Here is an 8,638-nt window from a genome sequence, read left to right as displayed (position 1 = left end):
TTTTCTTGTGGTTATGTTGCTGTCCATTGGTGCCCATCATATGAGTGCGCGCGTGGATCACACCATAGGGTTAGTTGTATGTTGATAGGACTATGTATTGGAGGGCTAGAGTGACAGAAGCTTCAACCTAGCATAGAAATTGATGCATACAAGATTGAAGGGGGACCAATATATCTTAATGCTATGGTTGGGTTTTACCCGAATGAATGCTAGTAGTTGTGGATGCTTGCTAATAGTTCCAACCATAAGTGCATAGAATTCCAAGTCAGGGATGACATGCTAGCAGTGGCCTCTCCCACATAAAACTTGCTATCGGTCTAGTAAAGTAGTCAATTGCTTAGGGACAATTCCGCAACTCCTACCACCACTTTTCCACACTCGCTATATTTACTTTATTGCATCTTTAGCTAAAGAGCGCCTACTTTTTATTTACGTGTTCTTTATTATCTTGCAAACCTATCCAACAACACCTACAAAGTACTTCTAGTTTCATACTTGTTCTAGGTAAAGCGAACGTCAAGCGTGCGTAGAGTCGTATCAGTGGCCGATAGGACTTGAGAGAGTATTTGTTCTACCTTTAGCTCCTCGTTGGGTTAGACACTCCTACTTATCGAAAGAGGCTACAACTATCCCATATACTCGCGGGTCATCACACCCCGTTTACTTCGTTAGCACGGTACTGAGGGAGGCCTGGGCATGATACCCCATGCCACAGAAGCTCTTGCTCGCGCTTCAAGTCGCCTCTAGAAAGCTGCGCCACTACTTTCAAGGCCACCCCATCAAATTTGTCTCAGCATACCCGCTAGAGAGGGTGCTCCGGAGCCCGAATGCAGCCGGGCGAGTTGCTGAATGGAACATTGAGTTTCAAGCATTTGATCTCGAGTTCAGTACCACCAGGGTTATCAAGGGAGCGACCCTCACTGACTTCGTGGCCGAGTGGACCGACGCTCCAGATCATGGAGAAGGCGAGGACTGCTCCCTCCTTCCAGGAGATGAAGAGCCGGACGGATGGGTCATGTACTTCGATGGGGCGTTTGCCCGGCAAGGCACAAGGGCAGGGGCCATCCTCATCTCGCCCACCAAGGACAAGCTTTGCTACGCAGTACAACTCTGCTTTCAGCACGGCGAGAAGGTCTCCAACAACATCGCAGAATTTGAATGCTTGCTCGCCGGGCTTAGGGCCGCGACCCCGCTAGGGGTAAAGTGCCTCACCATCAAAGGCAATTCACAGCTTCTCGTCAATTTCTCCAACAAGGAGTACATGCCTAAGGACGAACACGTGGAGGCATACCTAGAAGAGGTGCGCAAGATGGGGAAGCGGTTCATGGGCGTGGAGCTGCAGCATGTGCCGCGTGGGACGAACAAGGAAGCAGACGACATCGCCAAAAGAGCCTCTCGTAGGCTCCCTCAGGAGCCAGGGGTGTTTGAGGAGCGGCTCTTCAAGCCATCTGCGGTTCCAAATGTTATGACTCCAGCACCACCTTAGGAGGACCTGCCACAGGCACCAGAGACGGGAGCTCCAGCCTGTGTCATGCCTCAGGAGCCCGCTTGCTGCTCACGCTTGAGCCTAGGGAAGGGTGCTGGATGGAGGAGTTCAAGGTGTACCTGCTTTAGGGGACCCTGCCAGAGAAGGAGAGGACGCCGAGCACGTGGCCTGCTAGGCCACCGCGTACTGCATCAAGGATGGTGAGTTATACCGCACGAGGCCCAATGATGTTTCTTTGCGGTGCATCTCCAGGGAACAGGGGCTCGAGCTGCTGGCGGACATACATGGTGGGGACTGCGGGCACCACTCCTCGTCCCGCACCCTGGTGGGCAAGGCGTTCCGCATCGGCTTCTACTGTCCCACCGCGCTCAACGACGCTACAGAGCTGGTGTGCTCTTGCGAAGCATGCCAGTTTCATGCCAAGCAGATCCATCAGCCCGCATAGGGCCTCCAGACGATACCGCTCACATGGCCGTTCGCGGTCTGGGGGCTGGACATCTTGGGGCCATTCCCCCGGGCGCCAGGAGGCTACTGTACCTCTACGTCGCTATCGACAAGTTCACCAAGTGGCGGAAGTAGAAGCCGTGCGCACCATCCCAGCAGGATCAGCCGTCAAGTTCATCAAGGGAATCGTGAGCCGATTTGGGGTACCCAATCGCATCATCACCGACAATGGCTCGCAATTCACTAGCAATCTTTTCAAGACATACTCTGCTAACCTTGGAACACAGATCTGCTACGCCTTGGTAGCACACCCACGGAGCAATGGACAGGCTGAAAGGGCCAATGCAGAGGTCCTGAGGGACCTCAAGACCCGCACTTTCAAGAAGAAGCTCGAAGCCTGTGGAGGGGCTGGCTCGACGAGCTACAATCCGTGTTGTGGTCCATCCGCACCACTGGAACCAAGCCAACAGGAGAAACGCCTTTCTTCCTCGTCTACGGAGCAGAAGCGGTTCTCCCTCACGAGGTCAGGCATCGCTCCACGCGGGTCCTGGCATTCAATGAAACGCAGCAGGACGCCACACGGAGGATGGATCTCGTGCTGGGGGAGGAACGCCGCCGTCAAGCCTCGCTCCGGGCAGTGAGGTACCAGCAGGCATTGTGGCGGTACCACTGCTGCAGCGTCCGCTCCAGGACGTTAGAGGTGGGTGATCTCGTCCTGAGGCGGGTGCTCTCTAGGGAGGGGCTGCATAAGCTCTCTCCCATGTGGGAGGGCCCGTTTAGGGTTGCCAGTGTCTGTAGGCCTGGCGCCGCATGCCTGGAGACACAAGACAGGGTCCCCATCCAGAACGCCTGGAACATCAAGCACCTCTAGAAGTTCTACCCCTAAAGAAAGGCTTCGACCTGTGAAGCAAGGCTCCATCCTGTGAAGGTCTCCGCTCGTGACACTCTCAAGTAATAATGAGTGGGGCTGTACACGCCCTGGAGTCTCCTGAGAGTCGCCCTGGGGCCTCATGGGGGATCCCTCCCATGTCCTAGTGGCAGCACTTAGCTCCGCGCTGGTGAGAAGACTAGATTAGGTGCCGAACGCGGCTATTCATTTGCTTTCTAAAGTCGCTTGCGGTTTTCTTAGTAAGTTTTTCAATGGATTTGGTATTCTCGAGCGCTGGTTCCTCAAGTGTGTTTTCTCTTAAGCTGCTTTGGTCTAAGGACGTGAGGGAGGTGGCAGTCGCCCGCCACTTCTCCTCTCATTCCTCATGCGTGGGGCTAGGTAGGTGTGTGCACCCAGGGCTTTCCTTTGCGCGTAAACACCGCGCCGAACCCCTGTTATTTTGGCTTTATCCTCGCGAGGAGCCCTCGATCGAGTCCGCTGGCGCCAACAACCCTCATGTCCGTGCCCCCCAGGTAGCACAACGCGGTGCATCAGGCCATTAACCTATGGCAGGGGGCTCGCGTAAAGGGGAGCAAGTCGCTCGACAAATTTTCTCCTCCTACAAGGCCTGGCTCTGCCTTGTTGCAGATCCTGAGGGCGCAAGGTGCACTGCCTGAGGGCACAAGATGTACCTCTGGAGGGCACAGGGTGTACGACTGGAGGGGGGCCTGTCAAGTACCTAAGGACGGTGAAAGCACAAGTGCTCCCTGGGTGATTTTGGCAATTAATGTCAACATATCTCTTGTTGGACTAACACTTCTACCTAGTATATTTTAGATAAGTTCAACAATGAAGTGGCATGGACTAAATGATGTGGAACCCCTTCTAGATACTAAGGACAAAGGATTGGCTCATGCTTCAAAGCACAAGACTCTACATTTTCTATTTTAGTGATCCAAGATCACATTGAGTCTATAGGAAAAGCCAATACTATCAAGAGGGGATGAGGTGTTGCTTAATGGCTTGCTTGCTCAAAGTGCTTAGTGATATGCTCCAAAGCCCTGTACTACTTTCCCACATCCACATATGACCTAAACCTAAAGTCCAACTTGGCCCCACCGATTCTTTCTATCCGGCGCCACCGAGTTCAGATGTCTTAGCCACTGCTACAAACCCTAGGCAAATCGGTCTCACCTATAGGATCTCGGTCTCACCGAGATGGGATTGTAATCTCTCTGTGTATGCCCATTACCAAAATCGGTCTAACCGAGTTTGAGCAATCGGTACTACCGAGATTACAATGCAAACTCTCTGGTTAACTTATTACCAAAATCGGTCCCACCGAGTTTGTGTAATCGGTCCTACCGAGTTTGCCTGACCAACTCTCTGGTTAGCTTATTACCAAAATCGGTCTCACCGAGTTTGTGTAATAGGTCTCACCGAGATTATGTTATGCTCTAACCCTAACCATATCGGTCCTACCGAGTTGCATGTCGGTCCCACCGAAAACCCTAACGGTCACTAGGTTTACTAAATGGGTCCGACCGAGTTTTCTGATTCGGTCCCACCGAGATTGGTAAATTGTGTGTAACGGTTAGATTTTTTGTGGAGGCTATATATACCCCTCCACCTCCTCTTCATTCATGGAGAGATCCATCAGAACAAACCTACACTTCCAACTAACCATTTCTGAGAGAGAACCACCTACTCATGTGTTGAGGCCAAGATACTCCATTCCTACCATATGAATCTTGATCTCTAGCCTTCCCCAAGTTGCTTTCCACTCAAATCTTCTTTCCACCAAATCCAAATCTTGTGAGAGAGAGTTGAGTGTTGGGGAGACTATAATTTGAAGCACAAGAGCAAGGAGTTCATCATCAACACACCATTTGTTACTTCTTGGAGAGTGGTGTCTCCTAGATTGGCTAGGTGTCACTTGGGAGCCTCCAACAAGATTGTGGAGTTGAACCAAGGAGTTTGTAAGGGCAAGGAGATCACCTACTTCGTGAAGATATACCGCTAGTGAGGCAAGTCCTTCGTGGGCGACGACCATGGTGGGATAGACAAGGTTGCTTCTTCATGGACCCTTCTTGGGTGGAGCCCTCCGTGGACTCGCGCAGCCGTTACCCTTCGTGGGTTGAAGTCTCCATCAACGTGGATGTACGATAGCACCACCTATTGAAACCACGACTCAAAAAATCACCGTGTCTCCAAATTGCATTTGAAATCTCCAATCCCTTCCCTTTACATTCTTGCAAGTTGCATCCTTTACTTTCCGCTGCTCATATACTCTTTGCATGCTTGCTTGATATGTATTGTGATTGTTAAATTTGTGCCAAAACTCCACTTAAACTTAAGGAATTTAAAAACTTCTACTTTGGGGCACTTAGTGTCTAATCACCCCCCTCTAGATACCTCTTCTCGATCCTTTCAATTGGTATCAGAACTTTGGTGTCCATTGCTTTGGTTTAATCACCATTGGAGGAAGATGGATGGGTCTACTATTGGGAGTCTTAGACATAGAGTGCCTATACTTGATGGAGAGTATTTTAATGAGTGAAAAAATGAGATGCTTGTGATTTTCAATCAATATCATTTGAACAAGTACATTGCTAGCCCTTGTGCACCTCATGTTGATCCTATGCATCCTACCCTTGAAGAGTCAATTAACATGATTAGGAATCTTAGAACTGTTAATCATATCACTAGAGGCTTTCCTAGAAACTTGATTAGAAACTTGCCTACTCTTGAGTGTGCCTACACTATATGGAAATTTCTTGAGGACGATTTCCGGACTATTCCTTGAAAAATCAAGATGAAATTCTTCATAAGTCTATTGCCTTGAGTAAGATGAATTCCAGTGATCCTATGTTTGGTGATTGTCTATTTGAACTTACAAACCTTATGCGTGCCAAAGGAGATGTTGGAATTATTGGTGATATTATTTCCGAAGCCATAAAAATTCATAAACAAGATAATTGTCAAACTCACTCTAACGAATCACCCTCTCTAGGATTTGATCCACCACATGACGATGATGAACATGGATACTATGATGAGGATGATGATAGTGACTTTGATCTTGATGATGCAATGAGACCCTTTGGTCTTATGGCAAATCTTCGGGGATATATGACAGGAGGAAAGGAATGGGTTCTTGATAGTGGGTGTACCGATCACATGACCGGAGATAAAGACATGTTTTGTGAGCTTGCTGAATATGATGGTCCTCGAAAGTATGTCACTTTCGGTGACAACTCAAAGGGTAAGGTGGTTGGCCTCGGTAAGGTGGCCATCTCACATGATAGCTCCATTCAAAATGTTATGCTCGTTAAATCTCTTGGCTACAACTTACTTTCAGTATCTAGACTTGCTGATTTCGGTTTCAATGTCCTATTTACTGAAGTAGATTCCCAAGTGTTTCGTAGAGACAACCATAAAATGGTCATTACCGGTATACATAGAGGTGATCTTTACATTGTTGATTTCACTAAAAAGGCTCAACCTAGAACTTGCAAGATGAAGATGGACAAGTGTGGACCTTAGTTGAGAAGCCCGACAACAACCATAATATCATCGGTACCAAATGGGTGTTTCGCAACAAGCAAGATGAAGATGGACAAGTAGTTCGCAACAAAGCACGTCTCGTCGCCCAAGGCTACACATAAGTTGAAGGTATGGACAATGGTGAGACTTATGCTCCCGTTGCTAGACTTGAGTCCATTCGCATCTTACTTGCCTATGCTAATCACCATGATATCACCTTGTACCAAATGGACATTAAAAGTGCTTTTCTAAATGGTGAAATAGAGGAGGAAGTCTATGTAAAACAACCTCCCGGCTTTATCTATCCTAAGAAACCCAATCATGTCTACAAACTTCGCAAAGCTCTTTATGGTCTTAAACAAGCTCCTAGAGCTTGGTACAAATGCTTAACCAAGTTCCTTATTGAAAAAGGCTTTGAAATTGGGAAAATTGATTCTACACTTTTTACCAAAGGGTCAATGGAGAATTATTTGTATGCCAAATTTATGTTGATGATATTATATTTGGATCAACTAACCCTCATTTTAGTGAGAAGTTTGGAAAGCTAATGTTGGAGAAGTTTGAGATGTCAATGATGAGTGAACTCAAATTTTTCCTTGGGTTGCAAATCAAGCAAACTAAGGAAGGTACTTTTGTCTCTCAAATGAAGTACACCAAGGACTTATTCAAGAAGTTCAATACGCAAGAATGCAAAGGTATGACTACACCCATGCCTACTAGTGGACATCTTGATTTGACCAAAGATGGTGAACCGGTCGATCAAAAGGTTTATCGCTCTATGATTGGTTCATTGTTATACCTATGTGCTTCACATCCCGCTATTATTCTAAGTGTGTGCATGTGTGCACGATATCAAGCTGCACCTAAAGAATGTCACCTTAAGGCCGTGAAAAGGATAGTGAGATACTTAATTCATACACCAAATTTTGGCATTTGGTATCCTAAGAGGGCCTCTTTCAATCTTGTTGGCTACTCTGACTCGGACTATGTTGGAGACAAGGTTGATAGAAAGTCCACTTAGGGTACTTGTCAATTCCTTGGTAGATCTCTTGTGTCTTGGTCTTCCAAGAAACAAAACTCGGTATCCTTGTCTACCGCCGAAGCGGAATACATTGCCGCTGGTTCATGTTGTGCTCAATTACTTTGGATGACCCAAACTCTTAAAGATTATGGGATATATGTGAAACATGTTCCATTACTTTGTGACAATGAAAGTGCTATCAAGATTGCTCATAATCCCGTGCAACATTCTCAAACTAAGCATATTGAAGTTCATCATCATTTCATTCGAGATCATGTTTCCAAAGGGGACATTAATCTTAAGCATGTTCGCACCGAAAAACAATTAGCGGATATATTCACTAAACCACTTGATGAGAAAGTGTTTTGCAGGTTAAGAGGCGAATTGAACATCATTGATGCTTCAAACTTGGAGTAGGAACTCCATTGGACACATGCAAGGCATGAGCCTATGACTAATCCTTGACATTTCTCTTATGATGACTATCTTATGTCTTGGATATATTTGCACCTTGCATGTTATATAACCCTTGTAGGTAATTGGATGAATCTAAGTCCATGATATTGCAATTCAATCACATCTTGAGCAATCTCTACATCACCAAGTCTCTACACAATGGTGGTTGAAGACAAGGAAGCACGGAACCATTCAAACATATCCTTTGACAAATTCTATGTGGAAATTCATGATTGTTATTTTGGATACACCAGTGCTCTTCCATGCAAGAACTAACCCATGTAGGAAGATGAACTCAAATTCCAAGTGGTGCTCACAACTCTTGATGAGCTACATCAACCTTGAGCAACCACTACAAAAAAAAAGACACATCCGTGACATTTTGGGCCGAACGATTTTTTTTCTGTCATACATATGACACTTCTATGACGATAATTGTGACAAAACCCGGTATCATCATAGATGTGGTGGGCTACTACTTCTATGACAAAAAATCATGACAGAAAATGGGCTTTTCGTCCTGGGCGGGCCGGAGACGCAGCTGCATGACATTCTTTGGGCCGTCCATGACGGAAAAAACCATGGTAGAAGCGAGGGGGAGGAAAATTTCAGGGAGTTGCCGGTTACGGTGGGAGGTCGGGGGCCGAGCGATGCGCGTTTCTCTCGTACACGTACGCGCGTGTGTGCGAGGTGTTGGCTCTAACTGAACCCGAGTGAGGCGTTGGGCTCTAACTGAACCCGAGCGATTGCACTGCAGGCTACGCGTTACTGAACCTGAGCGATCGATCGATTGCTGTTAACTGAACCCAATGGAGCG

This window comes from Triticum dicoccoides, chromosome 6B (assembly GCF_002162155.2).
Source record: "Triticum dicoccoides isolate Atlit2015 ecotype Zavitan chromosome 6B, WEW_v2.0, whole genome shotgun sequence".
NCBI lineage: Eukaryota > Viridiplantae > Streptophyta > Magnoliopsida > Poales > Poaceae > Triticum > Triticum dicoccoides.
Note: the sequence above shows the minus strand (reverse complement) of the source record.